General features: G+C 41.7%; 1 long non-coding RNA gene across 1 annotated transcript in view; it reads left to right on the forward strand.

Moving 5' to 3' along the window:
- The first annotated feature begins 17,710 nt into the window (after positions 1 to 17,710).
- LOC134347630 (uncharacterized) overlaps positions 17,711 to 19,745 on the forward strand; it is a 99,825-nt gene continuing 97,790 nt past the window's right edge. The window contains exon 1 of the long non-coding RNA XR_010018211.1: positions 17,711 to 17,808. This is a non-coding gene — a long non-coding RNA (uncharacterized LOC134347630). The remainder of the gene's footprint in view (positions 17,809 to 19,745) is intronic.

The following is a 19,745-nucleotide window of genomic DNA, read 5'->3' on the forward strand; positions in this document are numbered from 1 at the left end:
ACCAATTTCCCCCTGGGATCAATAAAGTATGACTATGACTATGACAGACTATAAAGACACAGCTTGTTCAACCTTTCTCTGTAATTTAGGTGATGAAACCCAGGTAACATTCTAGTAAATCTTCTCTGTACTCTCTCTATTTTGTTGACATCTTTCCTATAATTCGGTGACCAAAACTGTACACAATACTCCAAATTTGGCATCACCAATGCCTTGTACAATTCCAACATTACATCCCAACTCCTATACTCAATGCTTTGATTTATAAAGGCCAGCATACCAAAAGCTTTCTTCACCACCCTATCCACATGAGATTCTACCTTCAGGGAACTATGCACCATTATTCCTAGATCCCTCCGTTCTACTGCATTCTTCAATACCCTAACATTTACCATGTATGTCCTATTTTGATTAGTCCTACCAAAGTGTAGAACCTCACATTTATCAGCATTAAACTCCATCTGCCGTCTTTCAGCCCACTCTTCTAAATGGCCTACATCTCTCTACAAGCTTTGAAAACCTACTTCATTATCCACAACTCCACCTATCTTAGTATCATCTGCATACTTACTCATCCAATTTACCACCCCATTATCCAGATCATTAATATAAATGACAAACAACATTGGACCCAGTACAGATCCCAGAGGCACACCACTAGTCCCCGGCCTCCAATCTGACAAACAGTTTTTCACCACCACTCTCTGGCGTCTCCCATCCAGCCACTGCTGAATCTATTTTACTACTTCAATATTAATACCTAATGATTGAACCTTCCTAACCAACCTTCCGTGTGGGACCTTGTTAAAGGCCTTACTGAAGTCCATATAGACAACATCCACCGCTTTACCCTCATCAACATTCCCAGTAACCTCTTCAAAAAATTCAATAAGATTTGTCAAACATGACCTTCCACGCACAAATCCATGTTGACTGTTCCTAATCAGACCCTGTCTATCGAGATAATTATATATACCATATATACCATCTCTAAGAAATATGTTGAAATTCTTTGAAGAAATAACAGACAGGATATATAAAATAGTGGATGTTATTTACTTGGATTTTTAGAAGGCCCTTGACAAGGTGCTGCACATGAGGCTCCTTATCAAGATAAGAGCCCATGGTTTTACAGGAATGATACTAGCCTAGATAGAAGATTAGCTGATTGGCAGGAGGCAAAGAGTGAAAATAAAGAGGGCCTATTTTAGGTGGCTGCTGGTGACTGGTGGTGTTCCACAGATGTCAGTGCAGGGACTGCTAGTTTTCACATTAATTTGTCAATGATTTGGATGACAGAATTGATGGTTTTATGGCCAGGTTTATAAACGATACAAAGATAGGTAGAGGAACAGCTGGTGTTGAGGAAGCAGGGAGTTTGCAGAAGGACTGAGAGAGACTGGGAAAATGGGCAAAGAAATGGCAGATGGAATATCATGTAGGGAAGTGTATGGTCATGCACTTTGGTAGCAAGAATAAAGGTGTAGACTATTTTCTAAACAGGGAAAACATTAAAAAATCAGAGGTGCAAAGGACTTGAGAGTCTTTTTGCAGGATTCCCTAAAGGTTAACTTACACGTTGAGTCGGTGGTAATAAAGTCAAATGCAATGTTCGAATTCAGTTCTGGAGGACTAGAGTACAAGATCAAGGGTGTAATGCTAAGGCTTTATAAAGCATTGGTCAGACCACATTTATAATATTGTAAACAGTTTTGGGCCCCTTTTCTAAGAAAAGATGTGCAGGCATTGGAGAGGGTCCAGAAGAGGCTGACAAAAATGATTCTGGAATGATGTTTTTATCAAAAGAGGAGCTTTTGATGGCTCTAGGCCTGCACTCTCTGAAGTTTAGAAGATAAAGGAAGATCTCATTGAAATCGATTGACTATTGAAAGGCTTAGATAGAATCGATATGGAGAGGATGTTTCCTATAGTGGGTGAGTCTAGGACCAGAGAGCTGTGACTCAGAAAAGAGGGACTTCCATTTAGAACCGAGATGAAGAGGAATTTCTTTAGCCAGGTGGTGGTGAAGCTGTGGAATTTATTGCTACAGAGAACTGTAGAGGCCAAGTTATTGAGTATATTTAAAGTGGACGTTGATAGGTTCCTGGTTAGTCAGGGCAACAAAGGTTACGGGGAGAAGGCAGAGAAATATGATTGAGTGGGATAATAAATCAGCCACGATGATGAAAGGCATAGTAAGCAAAGTAAAGAAAGAAAGATTTTATGTAGCCTTTCAATTCAGATCAGTCCATTCAACTGTATCAGGCCACACTGCATAAAGTACGGCTGCCATGTGAGCTCTTCCCCAGCGCTCAGTGCTGAGTCCAACAATAGAATGGGAAGAGAGACATGATGAAATCTCCACACAGGGGTTGCTAAAGTGTTTCAGCCCGCAATGTTGACTGTTCACTCTTTTCCTAGATGCTGCCTGGCCTGCTGAGTTCCTCCAGCATTTTGCGTGTGTTGCACGGATTTCCAGCTTCTGCAGATTTTCTCTTGTCTGTGCTGAAATCTCCAGTTCATTCTTGGATTTTGTGTCACAGATCACAGGGACCAAAGCTATGAATGAACTGACATGGTTCTCTCATGACCCTCTGGCTAGGGAGCGACCTATTATGTGGATAAAGTTGCTGCTTATGCATGCTGTAAAGGAAGACATCTAATTTTACTACATTTTTAGTGACCAGGTGAACTTCTGACCCAGCCCTGCTGCATTCCTGATGGACAGTTTGATTCTCAAACAGATTTTCACGAACCCGTACCAAGTCTTTTCCAGATTTCCATCTCAGAATGCATGCTTCTGTACCACCAGTCAAACCAATTGTTTTGCTCTTCTATTTTGCAGTCAGGAGAGACACAATATCAAAAAAAAAGATCTAAGAATTGTGCTTATTAAGTTGAGAATTGGAACATCACAGCAATAAATATGTGCATGTAGTACAAGCTTGCTCGGAATAGCAATTTCTCTGCACTGTGAGTGTTGCAGACAAAGTAGGGTTCACCAGCTGCATTGGCATTACTATTTGAATAATCTTTTTTTGGCTAATTCTTATTTCATTTACTTTCGTTGCAGCTTGCAGTTCAAAGACCAATGAGAACTTCTGTCACCCTTTGCTTTAATCTTCACACCTGTCTGGAGCACAGCTAGGAATTCTGACCAATGTCTGTTCGTATTTTACAGTTAGTGATGCATTCCGGTGAACTTTGTGAACTCTATCATCATTTACTTTTTGGAGGATAAAAATTAAGTTGTTGCCATTAGTACATCTTTGCACAAAGAGAACATTGTTAGTGGCATCGAATATCATCTACCAAGATTACAAGACTGCAGCTAATGGTCTAGAAATAGGTTGGAGCTACCGCCCTACACTAGACCAGATAGACTCTGAGCCCTTATCTAGGAATAGAAAAGGTGGATGTGGAGAGGATGTTCCATTTGCTGGGGGTATCCAGAACTAGAGGGCACAGACTCAAAATTGAGGGGTGACCTTTTCCAACAGAAGAAAGGAGGAATTTTTTTAGCCAAAGAGTGGTGAATCTGTGGAATGCTCTGCCACTGACTGTGGTGGAGGCCAGGTCCATGGGTATATTCAAAGCGGAGGTTGATAGATTCCTGATTGGTCAGGGCATCAAGGGATTTGGTGAGAGTGCAGGTGTTTGGGGTTGAATGGGATCCAGGATCAGCTATGATGAAATGGTGGGGCAGACTCAATGGGCTGAATGGCCTAATTCTGTTCCTATGTCTTATGGTCTTATGGTCTAATATTATTTTCAATTCTATCCCCTTGAGAGAAACTTAAGCGATCTATCGTTAATTACCTTATTAACTTGTATTATCACTTTTAGAGATTTGTACAATTGTACCTCTAGGTTCTTTTGTTTCTTCATGCCACTTAGTTACCTTCTGTGAAATATGTGACTTCTTTATTTTTCTTATCAAAATGCTTCACTTCGGACAGTAACTTCCACGCATGCGCAACAAACAGAAGTAAAACAAAACTTTTTCTGGATTATAACAGATGAGGTCAAAAATAGATAGAAGTCATATTCTAACAGAGTTTACCAAATCAAATGTAGAGAAAGCTGCCTGTTTGAGCACTTGGAGAACCACAACCTCCAAGATTACTGCCCAAAATTGAGAAGCAGGAATAACCTAAGTAGCTTCATTCTGGATCTGCAGAGACCAAATGGAATCCTTCTGATGTACACTTCAGAGTTTTTCACATGGGGAGAGTTTGTAACTTGGAATTATTTCTTAATACAGTTCAATAAGAACTTGGGAAAGCCACCTGGCCAGGGCAGGTCTGAAGGACTGTGGGACTTAGAGGCCCGAGGGTGGCAGGAGTGAGCAGAAACCAGAAGAGGGTTTGAGGATAGAAGTGTTTCCAGCACTTTGAAATAACACCAAAAATTGGTGGGAATACATAACTTATCCCAAGATAGACTTACTCAGGCAAAATGTACTAAGTGGAAGCTAGAGAAGTAGAAGAAGGTTTATATTAAGTATTAAGTGGAGGAGGAGGAGGAGAAGATGGCGGCATGACGCAGCGCGCACGGCCGCTCCGGAATGATATCTGTACTTGTTAAGTAGGGTCCCGTGCACAATTCTGATTTGATGGAGACAGACGTGAGAGCACGGAGGAACATCTGAAGAAACTTCTGAAATGCCCGCTTCGCTGCCGCTGCTACTGTGTGGTCCGGAATCTCCGGAGGAGTAGGCCTCAGAGTCCTCAGCTTTGCTTGTTTTGGTGGCTGGGACGAGGTTGAAGGCGCTCGGGAGGCTGTATCGGAGGGGCTGGTCAGAGGCTTGAGGTTTTCAAACAGAATCAGTCGGCTGTGGTCGGGTGCTTCCAATGGTGCTGCATTGGCGGTTGTCAGTTGTCAGTGCCTGGAGGTTTATGGCAGGGGAGTTCCTCCCTTTTTGCATCCTGCTATCGAGGACTAAAGGAGTCGATTGGGACTTGAGAGATTTTTTTTTACCGTGCCCATGGTCTGTTCTTTATCAAATTATGGTATTGTTTTGCACTGATGTAACTATTTGTTATAATTATTTGTTTTTTTCAGTGTTAGCCTTTGGTTTGTCCTGTTTTTGTGTGATATCACTGTGGAGGAACATTGTATCATTTCTTAATGCATGCATTTCCAAGTGACAATGAACGAGGACTGATTGTCCTCATAATCTAAGGTGTACAAGATAATGAGAGGCATTGATCATGTGGATAGTCAGAAGCTTTTTCCCAGGACTGAAATGGCTAGCATGAGAGGCCATAGTTTTAAGGTGCTTGGAGGTAGGTACAGAGGAGAATTCAGGGGTAAGTTTTTTACGCAGAGCGTGGTGAGTGCGTGGAATGGGCTGCTGGCAGTGGTGTTGGAGGTGGAAACGATAGGGTCTTTTAAGAGACTCCTGGATAGGTACATGGAGCTTAGAAAAATAGAGGACTATGGGTAACCCTAGGTAGTTCTAAGGTAGGGACATGTTTGGCACAGCTTTGTGGTCCGAAGGGCCTGTATTGTGCTGTATGTTTTCTATGTTTCTATGTTTCTAACATTTGCCCACAACTGCTGAATTGCATGGGCTGTTTCTGCTCTGTAAATTTATGTAATCTTAAGTAACAGAAGGAATTTAACTTTACTCTTTGATGATAAATAGAGACTGTAGCATTGGTTGTGTTTAGTGGAGTTGAATATCAAGAGGGAGATACTACAGCACATATTTATGGACCAAATTATATTCCTAGATGTCCAAAGTAGAGGCCACATAATACCCCCTAACTCCAATAGGAATTAAGGAGAAATCTATTTTAATTATAGAATCATAGAAATAATTATTAATCATGGAATGATTAAAAAGTAGAATTCATGAATGAAAGGCCTTTGATTCCACTTTCTGTGCCTTCACCAGCAAGGAGGCAGTTTTTTTTATGTCTGACGGTGTGAATTTTGAATAACATATCATGTTATTCATTCCTGCTGGATTACCTTATTTCATGCCGCACTGGCGAGGCAGGACTTTGGTACCACGGGCCTCTTTCAAATCAGCAGATCTCTGAAGAAAGATCATTGACCTGAAACATTAAATCTAATTATCTCACCACAGACACTGCCCAGAGTCTTCTGTGTTATTTCGAAGCGCTGGAAACACTTCCATCCTCAAACCCACTTTCTGGTTTCTGACCACTCCCACCATGCTCGGGCCTCTAAGTCCCACAGTCCTTCAGACTGCCCTGGCCTGAACATACCCGTTCCTTCATGCACCCCATTATTGCAGGGCATGCTTAAGGTAGCAAATCATAAACACAAGAGACTGGAATCTGTATTTGTTGCTATGTATAAGGTAGTGCTGACATATAAAGGTTGTTGAGTAGTATACAACACTTTAGACCCTTATGCAGTCTGGAATTTACTGGCGTGAACCCTCCAGCATTCTCTGGTCTTCTGTGAATTAACTGCTTAAAGTGTCTTTATATCACCAATCAATATCGAGACAACGCTCTTTGTTCAGGTCTTGGATCATAATCAGTATTTTTATTGAAAAAAGCTTCAAGCTATTTTATATTGATGTTCCAATACCAGTGTAAATCTTTTTACTGACGCTTTTCTAATTCAGCCTTTATCACTTTATAGTTCTGACAGTTCGATTCAATTTTCTGCATGCCAGATCAGGGAATATATTCCGGAACATGGCCATGGACAGCTCCTGGATCAGCCTGTTGAGAGGTCACCAAGCAGTAAAGCTTCAGTAAATTCTTGGATTTAGGCAAGTAACTGATAGAAGGGAATACCTGGGAAATGGCAACTACTGCAGTCAAGTTCAGTTTAAAAAGAAACAATGAAATGTTCTGGTTTGTAAAGGGCTGACAGACAGAAAGACAGTTGGCTCAATCCAATAAGAATGAAAAAAAAACTATTAAATAGAGCAGTACATAAACAGAACTGCTTAGGTAAGAAATGGGAAGATATGAAGTACATTGTTCTGCAGATATAATGCTTTGAAGTAAAAAGGATGCGATTGGAATATTTTGAGAGATAAACCTAAATGTCTCACAAAGCAATGTCAGATTAACCCGCTGTTTTTACCTCTGCTTCATGCCGGCAGCCTGCCAACTTTTTGCCATTGTCTATTTAGTGTTTGGTAATTGGTAGCTGGTTTAACATTGCCATATGTACTGAGATACAGTGAAAAACTTTGCTTTGCCTGCTATTCATACAGATCATTTCACAACATCAGCACATTGAAGTAATTCAAAGATTCAAAGATTCAAAATGTATTTATTATCAAAGTATGTATGCAGTATATGACCCTGAGATTCATCTTCCCGACAGTCTGCCACGAAAGAAAGAAAACCACAGAACCCGTTTAAAGAAAAACGTCGAACTCCCAATGCACAAAAAAAGAACAAATAGCACAAACAGCAAAAAAATCAATCGAAAAACACAGAATACAAAGCACCAAATCACAAAGTCATTGAAGGTGTTCAGGCATATTCTGTTCAACTCAGTTCAGTTCAATCCAGCTCTGTGTCGCTCGCAATTTGCAGGCTGCAGCACATGTCCGCACCGATCAAAATTGCACAAAACAGCAACCAGAAACCAGAAACACATCACAACGTGAATGACAGAGTCCTATCCACAAGCCGCTTCGAATACACCTTGCCCAAGTCACAGGACCCTGGCACCATCCTCCGACAGCATCGAGTGAGAAGGAGAGAGAGTTCATATGAAGGCACCTTCCTCCAGGAGCAGTGGGAGAACGGAGAGAGAGTGACCAGTCATACGCACGTAGTCGCTGTTGGGTACCTGCCCACCTTCCACTCACGTCCACATTGATTTCAATCTTCTGCAATGATTTCATCAGTGGGGTCAGTGAGAAATGGAGTTGATCATGGGCTCATGCCCTGTCTCCAGGCTGCACACGTCACTCAAAACCTCGCTGACCTCCCTCAGAGACAGTGAATGGCCAGATCACTCAGTTGGCCAGAAGACACACCACCAAAGTGTAGATGATATGCTCCAACAGTAGCAGAACCATATTTGAAAGAAAAAGATGAAGTAAACAAAGCACAGGAAGCAGGTTCAGGAATCGTCTGAAGCACGTCACCCTTGCTGGTGTTATTTGCTGGTGCCATTTTCTTCCAGATTAATAGAATGCAAATTAAGGTGTTACAGTTACAGAGAAAGGGCAGCACAGGCAGACACTAAGGTCCAAGGCCATGGTGAGTTAGATTATGAAGTCAAGAATCTATCTTATTGTAGTCAAATCCATACTTCCCACATTCACTACATTGGCTTCCTCAGAAACCACAAAATTTGAAACAATTCATCCTGGAACCCAAGGGGCCATCTAAAAAGAAGATTGGCCCAATGGGACTTTGGGGGAATAGAATCATTGTCATCTGCAAGGCACTACACTATTGACAGGTGACACAGGCAGTCAAAGGCAGTAGTGACCACAATCATATTGAAATTATGGATGGCCATCTGTGCAAAGTTACAGAAACCTCTGTCTCCAGCCTTCCAAAAGCCCATGAAAATAAAATAAAACACTTCAGATGCTGGAAATCTGAAATAAAAGCAGAAAGTACTGGAAACACTCAGCAAGTAGGCAGCATCTGTGAGAACAAAAATAGAGCTAGGATGTCATTTACGAGGCCCTTCGTCAAACTTGTTCCTGATCCCTAACATCTTGGTAGCCACTGCTTTTGCTCTGCTTTCAATATCCATTGTGGCAGCTGGCAGTGACAAACTTCATTGGAGGATGTTTCTTCTGAAGCAGTCATCTCATGCAGGGAGTCAGATAAGAATATGTCCCCTGGACACATTTGGGAGATATGGCTATCTGCCGAAGCTCTTCTGATCACTTCCCCTTCATTCTTCCGGCTGTCTGTTGCATGCAGTCTGTTTGTTCTGCTTATTGTCATTCTTGATTCAAATGAATTGCCTCTTTGTTTATCATGTCCAGGATTCTGGTTTGTGCAGGAATTTTGATGCAATCATCAGCAACCTACTCACAGGTGGTAACATTACAATTGTCAACAAATGTGGTTTCAAGTCGAATTCAATCAGCAACTGGAATGGAAGTTGTTGGTAAGTCCTTTAAAGAGCACAGATGCGGGAGTTCTTCCTGCTCCCAAGCACGTGTTTAACTCTAGCTGCTTAAATGAAAGCATTGGAAGGAGATTTGAGCTGAAAAATAGCAGTGCTAACATCAAATCAACCTTGCACAGGCACAGTGCCATGATCTGCCATAATCTATGTGCTCTCCACAGGCGTTAGCTTCTTGTGAATTCACAGCCTCACCATTACAGCATGCAATGCATTTTACCCCACAAAAGTCTGGGAGTACTCCAGATAAGGTCTTGGAACTAAAATATTACTCACAGTGCCCAAAAATATGTGCCACAAATTCTAATTGTGTGACTATAGTTCCATAGATAAATAGACAAATTAAAATTAAATGGAAACCAAAATTGGAATCAAACTAGGCCAGATAATACTGAAGTAACCTGCCTCAGTGACTATCATCCAGTAGCACTTACATCCACTGTGATCAAGTGCTTTGAGAGACTGGTCATGAAACATACCAACTCCTGCCTGAGGAGTGATTTGGATCCACTCCAATTTGCCTACCATCACAACAGGTCCACAGCAGATGCCATTTCATTGGCTCTTCACTCAGCCCTGGAACATCTGGACAGAGAAGATGCATACATGAGTATGCTCTTCACTGACTACAGCTCAGCATTCAATACTATCATCCCCTCAAAACTAATCAATATGCTCCAAGACCTCCATCTGTAACTGGATCCTTGATTTCCTCACTTGCAGACCCCAGTCAGTTCGGATTGGCAACGGCATCTCCTGCACAATCACCATCAGCACAGGCGCACCACCAGACTGTGTGCTTAGCTCCCTACTCCACTCATTTTATACTTATGACTGTAAGTCTAAGCACAGCTCCAATGCCATATTTAAGTTTGCTTATGGCACCATTGTTGTGGGCCGAATCAAAGGTGGTGATGAATCAACATACAGGAGGGAAATTGAGATTCTGGCTGAGTGGTGCCACAAACAACAACCTCTCACTCAATGTTAGCAAAACTAAAGAGCTCATTATTGATTACAGGAGGAGGAAACTGGAGGTCCATGAGCCAATCCTCAACTGTGGATCAATGGTAGAGAGGGTCAGCAACTTCGAATTCCTTGGTGTTACCTTTTTAGAGGATCAGCACATATGTGCCATTACAAAGAAGACATGACAGTGCCTCTACTTTCATTGAAGTTTGCAAAGATTCGGCATCTCATCTAAAACTTTGAGAAATTTCTACAGATGCATGGTGGAGAGTACACTGACTGGTTGCATCGTAGCCTGGTATGGAAACACCCATGCCCTTCAACATTCTTAACAATTGATTTGGCATTGATTGCCATTTCCACAAAGGTAGAGATTTGAAAGTATTTATGTAAATAGTAACAGTTTCTAAGCAAACTTTTTATTTTAGCTCTGTAGTTCGTACAGCTTTTGCAAAGTTATTAAGTAAACTGGGGAAGGTTATAATACAGTATGATGAAATAGAATGCAGATTAACTAAGATCTCAATGAATAGCAGAACAGACTCAAGGGGTGAAATGTTCTTTCGTGTCCATCAGATGTAAAGTCATCCCCACCACTGAGCATATCTACAAGAAGCACTGTCACAGGAAAACAGCATCCATCATCAAGGATCTCCACCACCCAGGCCATGATCTCTTTCTGCTGACATCAGAAAGGAGGCGCATTCCACATCACCAGGTTCAGGAACAGTTATTATCACTCCACCATCAAGCTCCTGAACTAGAGCAGATTACTGCACTCACCCCAACACTGAACTAATTCCACAACTTACGGACTCACTTTCAAGGACTCTACAATTCATACTCTCAGTATTATTTATTATCTATTTATTGATTATTATTTTTTCTTCTCTATGTATTTGCACAACTTGTCATCTTTTGCATATTGGTTGTTTGTCCATCTTTGTGTGTAGTTTTTTCATTGTTTCTGTTGTGTTTCCTTGTATCTATTGTGAATGCCCACAAGAATACAAATCTCAGGGTAGCATTTGGTGACATACAGTATACGTACTTTGATGATGAATTTACTTTAATATGATGTTGCTCATGTGAGAATATCCGAGTTAAAAAGGCAAGAGGAAGAAAGTCAAGTAGGCAAGATAAATTGAAATCTAAAGAGATTTTACAAGCATTATAAATAAAAACAATGACTATAGGGGCACTCAGGTATCAGGAAGGGAATCTGGTATGGTGGATGAGAACATGAATGTAATATTAACCAAAATACTTTGCAAGAGCTTTTTCGGATAGCTTGGATCCAGAGTTCTGGTTGTTGCTTCCTAAGTGTAATCCTAGAATAAGAATGTGAGTGTACCCAAAAAAAAATTGAACAACAATTCTAGACATGGGTGCAAAGAACCATGAAAGAACATTTTGCTCCTTGTGCCTCTTCTGCCATTCATTGAGATCTTAGTTAATCTGCAATCAATTTTATTATTATAACTTTCCCCAGTTTACTTAATAACTTTGCAAAATCTTGATCATAGCCCAGAATGGTGGTGATTATGACCCCACTGTTCAGCTGCAGTTGAGGCTACAGTACATTTCTTATAGTATCCCCTAACTAAAGTAGAGTCAATTCAAGCATTGCTCCGTCTTGAAATGTACATAGGAGATTTGTTTCCTGAACTACCTTGCTGGATTGGACATCCAGTTAAGGACTCGTCTTCTCTTTCTCCCTTCTTCCAGCAAAATGGCTCAGTTAGTGGAGCTACTAACTCACAGCTGCAACCTGGTTCAATGCTATCCTCACTGCGCGGGTCTCCTCCAGATGCTTAGGTATCCTCCCACATCTCAAAGTATGCAGTTGATAGGCTAAATGACTCTGTAAATTGCCTATAATATTAGTGAGTGGTAGTAACTGAGGGGAGTCGATAGGAATATGAGAAAGTAAAATGTAATTAGTGTAGGATTAGCATTGTAGACTGATGGATGGTTGGCATAGACTCAGTGTCAGAAGGACCTGTTCCATATTGCATGGATCTACGACTCCTAGCAGCCTGCACTGATACTTTTACCTGTAATCCTGCTGCCTTAAACAGAAGATTAATGAAGACCCCGTGATATAAACAACAAAGTTTTTCTAAAACCATGAAGATAAATACTGTACCACTTCACGTGGACTTCATAAACTACCATGATGTCTAAAGCTAGACCTCAGTGTAAACAACATGATATAAACCATTCAGAAACTGACCTTGTGTGTGGGATGGGGAATGGAGGATTCTAAATGATTCTTTACTGGATAACGCATGGTATTGTCTGTATCACTGAGGTTCAATTTGACTGTGCTGGCATAAAATACGTCGGGAACATCGACCTAAAACTTCATGCTTCTGATATGGCAGAACAGACTTCCCAATTTGCCAAGCTGGGTTTGAACTGGGCCTGTTATGGTGAAGTTCAGTATCTTTAAACAGTGGACTTCCAGGAGAAACTTGGACCAGGTGGACCCAAGTGGAGAGGTGACCAGAGACAAGAATGGAATAGAACAAAATACCTTTACTTGTGGATTGGTTAGTACAGAACACAAGCTGTGACTCAAGAACCACTACACAAAGGGTAGGTTGGCTCAAAACTGAGCAATGTCAAACAAAACGGGGAATTTAAATACACAAATAAACAAGGCACACGTGCACAGATAACTAAAACAAGACACAGGTAAAATAATCAATGAATAATGAGGGGAAGAAGAGTATCAGAGCCTGTAAGACTCTGGCACCCCCAGGTGGTCAGACTGAGGCATGACAGAAAACCCCCACCACCATACAACCGGCACCTGACAGCCCAGGGTGATCCAGACGGTGACAGAGGAAGTACCAGATCAGGTCAGGGTTCAGGATCTCATGGGAGGAACCCACAACCTTTCCCCTGGGCTGTAACCCTACCAATCCACCAAATACTGGAGCCAGCCACCAACCAGATGGGAGTCCACCATTCTTTCTCACCATGAAGAAGAAGCCCGCACCAGCTGTGCATGTGGAGGGGGCGGATGAAACCGAATGCTTGGGCATCATGAATATACTCCTCTATGGCCACCATTCTGGAGCTGCAAGGGAGTAGAGGCTTCCTTGCAACAGACAGGTTTTAGGTGGCAATTGAATTGCGTGGCCACAGGCTCGATGAGGCAGGAGTGTTGTGGCCTTCTTCTTAGTAAAAACCTGTAGCAAGTCTGCATACTTGGGGGAGGGGTGGTGGGGACTCAAGACAGCTTGGGAGAGGCAGGTAGGCAGCCCAGGAGAAGGTAAGAAGGCAGGCCAGGGGATGAAGCAAGAAAAGCATCCATGGACTGCAGAGGTGGTCAAGAACTGCTGGAGAAAATGCTCCATGACTTCCTGGCTGACCAGTGCTGATTGAAGATGGTCATACACTGCTGGGTCTATAGATGGCTCAGTCGTGCTGTAACAGGGGTGGCTGCCAAACTGGGTTTGAACCGGGGTTGTTATGGTGAAGCTCTGTACCTTTAACCTGTGGACTAGCAGGAGAGATAGACCAGGTGGACTCAAGTGCAGAGAAGACCAGAGACAAGGGTGGAATAGAATAAAGAATCTTTACTTGTGAATTGGTTAGTTGAGACCAGAGGCAATGACTGAAAGGTCACTACATACAGGGTAGGTAGGCTCAAAACTGAGCAAAGGTGAACAAAACAAAATTGGCATCTGTTAGTCTCACGAGACTATGGATTTGCACCTTGGATGGTTTCCAGGGCTCAGGCCTGGGCAAGGTTGTATGGAAGACTGGCAGTTACCCATGCCGCAAGTCTCCCCTCTCAACGCCACCAATGTTGTCCAAGGGAAGGGCATTAGGACCCATACAGCTTGGCACTGGTGTCGTCGCAGAGCAATGTGTGGTTAAGTGCCATTCTCAAGGACATACATGTTGCCTCAGGCAAGGCTCAAACCAGTGACCTTCAAATCACTAGACGAACACCTTAACCACTTGGCCATGCGCCAACACAACAGGAATTTAAATAGACAAACACAACAAGTCACATGTGCCTCAGTAGATGAGCATTACTGTGACGTTTTCCCTGACTAATAATGACACCTTCCTTCTCTTTAATACCTCACCTTCTATCACATCTAAAACAGCAGAACCTCAGAACACTGAGCTGCCAGTCCTGACTCTCCTGCAACCAAGTATCACTAATGACTACAATATCATAATTCCACGTACTGATCCATGCTGTAAGCTCATCTGCCTTGCCTACAATGTTCCTTGTATTGAACTAGATGCAGCTCAGAAGATTAGTCCCACTATGCTCAATCTCTTGGTTCTTGTCTCTGTATGTGTAGGCTTAACATCTACTTTCCCCACAATCACTCCACAAACTACCCTGGCGCTCTGGTTCTCAACCACCTGTGACTCTAGTTTAAATCCCCGGAGCAGCACTAGCAAAACTTCCTGCAAATATATTGGTTGCCCTCCAGTTCAGGTGCAAACTGTCCAATTTGTACAAGTCCCACCTTCCCAGGAAGAAAGCCCAGTGATCCAAAAATTTGAAGCTCTCTATCCTTCGTATTCTCCTTAGCCACATTAAACTGTATTATCTTTCTGTTTCTTGCCTCACTAGCACATAGGATGGGTAGCAATATGGACATTAGCACCTTTCTAAGATGGTGCCAAAAGTGGCAACTTTGCCTGCAGCTCCAATGGGAATCATCAATTATTCCTGTCCCATTTAGAACTACTAACAACTGAAATCCACAGTCACTGCCATGGGTACTTCAGTAAGCAACATTTTTTTAAGACAATTAATCTATCAATCCTCAAAATTAGCAGACCCTATCTGGCAGACTTAGGACATGAGTGCAGTTCCCGTTTTTAAAAAAAAGTAAGCGGGGAAGACAAGCCAGGCTACAGGTTCAGTTGAAATGCAAAGGCCTTGCACCACCATTCCCAACTATCCTGCTGGCAAAAGTACAGTCTTTGGAAAATTAAGCTGAAGACCTCAGAGCAAGATTGCAGTGCCAGTGGGACATCAGGGACTGCTGTGTACTTTGTTTCATGGAAACTTGTCTCACCTCCGCCATTTTGGAAGCAGTGTTGCAGCCCTTGGGCTTCACCATTCACTGAAAAGACAGGTTACCTTTTGAGTCTTCAATAGAGAGAGGAGATGGAGTATGCTTTATGATTAACTCATTGTGGTGCACAGTGCTGGCGGTTCTGTCTCAGTCCTGCTCACCCAGTCAGTGGTCAAGTCAGCACATGATCAATATGAACTCATTCTTTCAAAACATAGTGTGATTGGGTGGAGCATGAATTTCACAGGAGCTCTAGAAATGCTCTCATTAATTACTGTTCTGTAACTCTCTAAATTATTAGTCACCATCTGGGTTTCTAAACATATTATCATCTGGGTAAAGACATCTGAATTCCAAAAGTGCAGTTCTAATCATAAACAGTTGGACTGTACATCAGCTTTGAGATTATTGCTCCTCAATTGGGCCCTGTTAGGATTATAATGGAATAATTGGCCACTGACTCCCATGATATCTTGACCTGAACAGGTTATCTCCCTTCTTTTTTGTTCCAGTCCAGATGAAGGTTCTTGACCTGAAACATCAACTATCCATTTCCCTCCACAGATGCTGCCTGACCTGCTGAGTTCCTCCAGCTTCTTGTTTGTTGCTCCAGATTCCAGCATTTGCAGCCTCTTGCGTCTCCAGTGACCTGTTCTTCAGTTTACCATAGTAGCTCTGGGTGACTGATCTTGAGTCAGTGTTTTCTTGCAGCAACCAACAGAGAAAATTTTTGCACAATGATAATCAAATATATGTTGTAATACCACCTCAAGAAAGATAAATTGTAGAAGGCAAATTTTGATAATAAAGAAAGAGGGATGATATTTTACATACTTTAGCAAAACAATCATCCCTAATTGTAATTGCACATTTTGTTTTTGTTAGTGTTAACAGAACGTTGGATAAAATGTATTTGAAATAAAGGCAAAAAGGACTGGAAATAGCAAGTCAGCCAACGTATGTGGAAAAAGAGAATTTTTGATTCAGGTCTATGAGCTTTCACAAAATTATCAACTTGAAACATTAGATCTGTTTCTCTTTCAACGGATGTTATTGTGTCCGCATTTTAATTTCTTTGCTCAAAACACCGGCAACAAAATTCCAGCAGGTCTGTACTTCCCAGCTTCTACATACTTCTGTCTATGCTCTCACTCTTTGAGTGCTCCTGTTCACTTAACGGCCAGCTAACCTTGATTGGTTGTAGATTATTCCCATGGTCAGCGGGTTTTATATCAGAGGCAAACTACTCCCCACCCTCCCTGCAGCTCAATAAACTTCTTTTCTCTCTTTTCCAATTCTGATGAGGGGTCTTTGACCTAAAAAGCAGGGCCATCCTGACCTACTGAGTGTTTTCAGCATTTTCTAAAGAATAATATTGATTGATTAATGAAACTAGACTAAAAGAAACCAGATTCCAGATAACAGCTTCTCTTCTTGCTATGGATTTTTGCAACTTCTGTATTCTTTTGCTTAAATCATTTTGTCCATGTTTTCACCCTCAAACTTGACCAAATAACCTTGTTCACAGATTATCCCCATAATCACCCTGATTTTACTTGACAACATGTTCCCTGCCCTCGCCACAGATAACTGCACTTCTATCTTGTTCCCAGCTCTTCAACCTGAAATGTTAACCCTGCTTCTCTTCCCACACATCCAATGTGACCGGAAGAGCATTTCCAGTACTTTATGCTTCTGTTTGACTTTCTCTACCTGCATTCTTTTTAAATTTTGATTTTATTCTTCAATAGATTCAATCATCAGCAAAATTGAATAAGGCCCAAGTCTAGAGTTGTACTTCCTTCATCTGTTTTGTGAAGGCAGTTTAGTTAAAATGCACCTCAACATAAGGTTATGTAGTAGTTCGCCCTAGGGATGCAGATCTGGTTTTGGGTGAATAACGAATGTATTTCTCCAAAATAATTTGTTTCTCCGAAGTAATAATTAGCAGAATAATATTAAGGTATATAAGCGAATCAATTAATCATAACCTGGCAGATAAAGAATATTACCAAACTAAAATAAAAACAAATAATATAAATGTATAAAGTTTGAAATAAAATATCTAACATCTGGCTTTGAATGGAATATTTCTCTTTCCACTAATGTTTCTTTACCTGCTTAGTTTCCCAGTTTTGTCATCACCTACACCTGTTTACAGAAACAAAAGGAAAATTTGCATCTAAAATGCAGTGACACATTTAAATTACTTGCTAATAAGCATTTCTTACCGTGGAGTTTTCTGAGCCTGTAGTTTAAGATACTGAAGCTGTTTTCTTTTATTTTTTTACAGCATCAGGAACACAGTGGCAACGGGAAGAAAATGGATGATTGGGTCTGGGTGGTAGCTGTTGCTCCTGTGAGTCACTTAGAGATATTACAAAGAAAAATCTCCGACTATGCATGCAGTATGCAGCCAATGTTAAGTGAGGTGTCTCAGCTTAATTGAATACTTTCTGTATAATCATTTTGTGAGCTGTTGTTCTGCAGTGGCAGTCCCAGCATATTGAACGAAGGGAGTAAACATTGTTCAGTAGACATAACATCATGACATTCCTGCTGATATACAGCAGGGCTTTTATGCCTCCCACAGTGAAGCCAAAAGAGTGCGTCTACAAAAAATGGTTCTGCTTTTGCAAACCGCTTTTCTTCTGCTGAGGAATATTCACCTAAAGTATGCTTAAAGTCTGTTATTTTTTGGCTTAGTTAATTTTGAAGTGACAATGTAAATATCACCCCAGTGGATTTCCATTGATGCCTCTGATGTTTTATATGTAGAATCTATTTGATGGGGAATGAATTGAAGAGCAACACACACAAAATGCTGAAGGAACTCAAAAGGTCAGGCAGCATTTATGGAAAAGAGTAAACAGTCGACGTTCGGGGCCGAGACCCTTCATCAGGATCTCGGCCCAAAACATCGACTGTTTACTCTTTTCCATAAGTGTTGCCTGGCCTGTTGAGTTCCTCCAGCATTTTGCATGTGTTGCTTTGATTTCCAGCAACTGCAGATTTTCTCTTGCTAATGGTATGAAGAGTTTTTTTTTTGCTTAGTTCAATTTAAGGGAAATTAATGGACTTTTACAAGGCATTTGGCAAGGTTTCTCAAGGTGGATTGATCAAAAAGATTAAGATGCACGGGATCATGGTGACTGGTAGATTGTTTTCAGACTTGGTGTGACCTTTGAAAACGCAGGGGTGGTGGTGAAGGGGAACTATTCTGACTGGAGATCTGTGACCAGTAGTGTTCTACAGGGATCAGTGTTGGAACCTCTGTTGCTTGTGGCAGCATAAATGACTTCAATGAAAACGTAGACGGGCTAAATGTGGTTTGCTAATGACAGAAACAAATGGTGGCGTTGTGGACAGTGAAGGAACAAGATATAGATCTGTTGCAGATATGAGCGGAGAAATGGTAAATGGAGTTTAAATGTAAGAGAATGGTATACAGTAAGTGACAGGGCTCTTTGAAGTACTAATCTATAAGGGGATCTTGGGGTGAAAGTCCATTGATCCCTGAAAGTGCCAGCATGAAAAGGCAGGGTTGTAGGGAAGGTGTTTGGCATGCTTCCCTTTATTAGTTGGGCATTGAGAATAAGAGTCAGGAAGTGATGTGGTGGCTATACAGGCCAGATTTGGAGTATTACGTACAGTTCTGGCCACTCCATGACAGGAAGGATGTGGAGGCTCCAGAGAGGGTGCAGAAGGGGTTTGCCTCGATGCTTCCTGGATTAGAGAGTATTAGCTATAAGGAGTGCTTGTTTGCTTTCTCTGGAGCGTCAAAGGCTGAGGGGAGACTTGGTAGAGGTTTATAAAGTTACGAGAAGCATAGATAGGGTGCATGGAGGTTTTTTCCTGGGGTAGAAATGCCAAGTAGTGGAGGGTATTGCTTAAAATTAAGAGCGGGGAGAGTTTAGTGAAGATAGGCAGGATTTTTTTTTAACATAACAGACAGGTTGACGGCGGAAGTAATGTATACAGGCCTGATAGTGATGTTTAAGAGATACTTTATACAGGATATGGAGGGATATGGATCCTGGGATCAGGTTCATTTGTCACCATGGTCAGAATAGTCATGATGGGCTGAAGGGCTTGTTGCTCTGCTGCACTGTTCTATGTTCTGACATTGGGCACCGAACGGGGTTTTACAACAGTCCAGTATTTTCATGGTTACCATTGCTGCCACTTTCATTCTGAATTGTTTAATCAACTAACTTTAGAATTGTTTTGAGCTTTAAAATCACACCTCATTTGTCCAGGTCTTTCGATAATACTTTCAGTTATACCACACTTAAATGTACTGCAATCAGTGCGGATCAGCAGCAACACCTTCCCCATGGTTATCCTCCACATTGGTGTTCCACTCGGTTGTGTTCTCAGTTCCTATTCTACTCTTGTTACCCTCGCAAATGTGTAGCCGGATTCTGCTCTGTCTCCATCTACGAGTTTGCAAGTGACACCACTGTAGTGGGAGTACAGGAAGGAGAAAGAGAATCGAATGCCATGGTAACAAGACACCAGCCTTTTCCTCAATGTCAGCAAAATGAATAAGCTGGCCATTGCCTTCAGGAAACAAGATGGATTACGGATCCCTGTCTTTATCTAGGGTGC

The sequence above is a fragment of the Mobula hypostoma genome, chromosome 6, assembly GCF_963921235.1.
Source record: "Mobula hypostoma chromosome 6, sMobHyp1.1, whole genome shotgun sequence".
NCBI classification, from domain to species: domain Eukaryota; kingdom Metazoa; phylum Chordata; class Chondrichthyes; order Myliobatiformes; family Myliobatidae; genus Mobula; species Mobula hypostoma.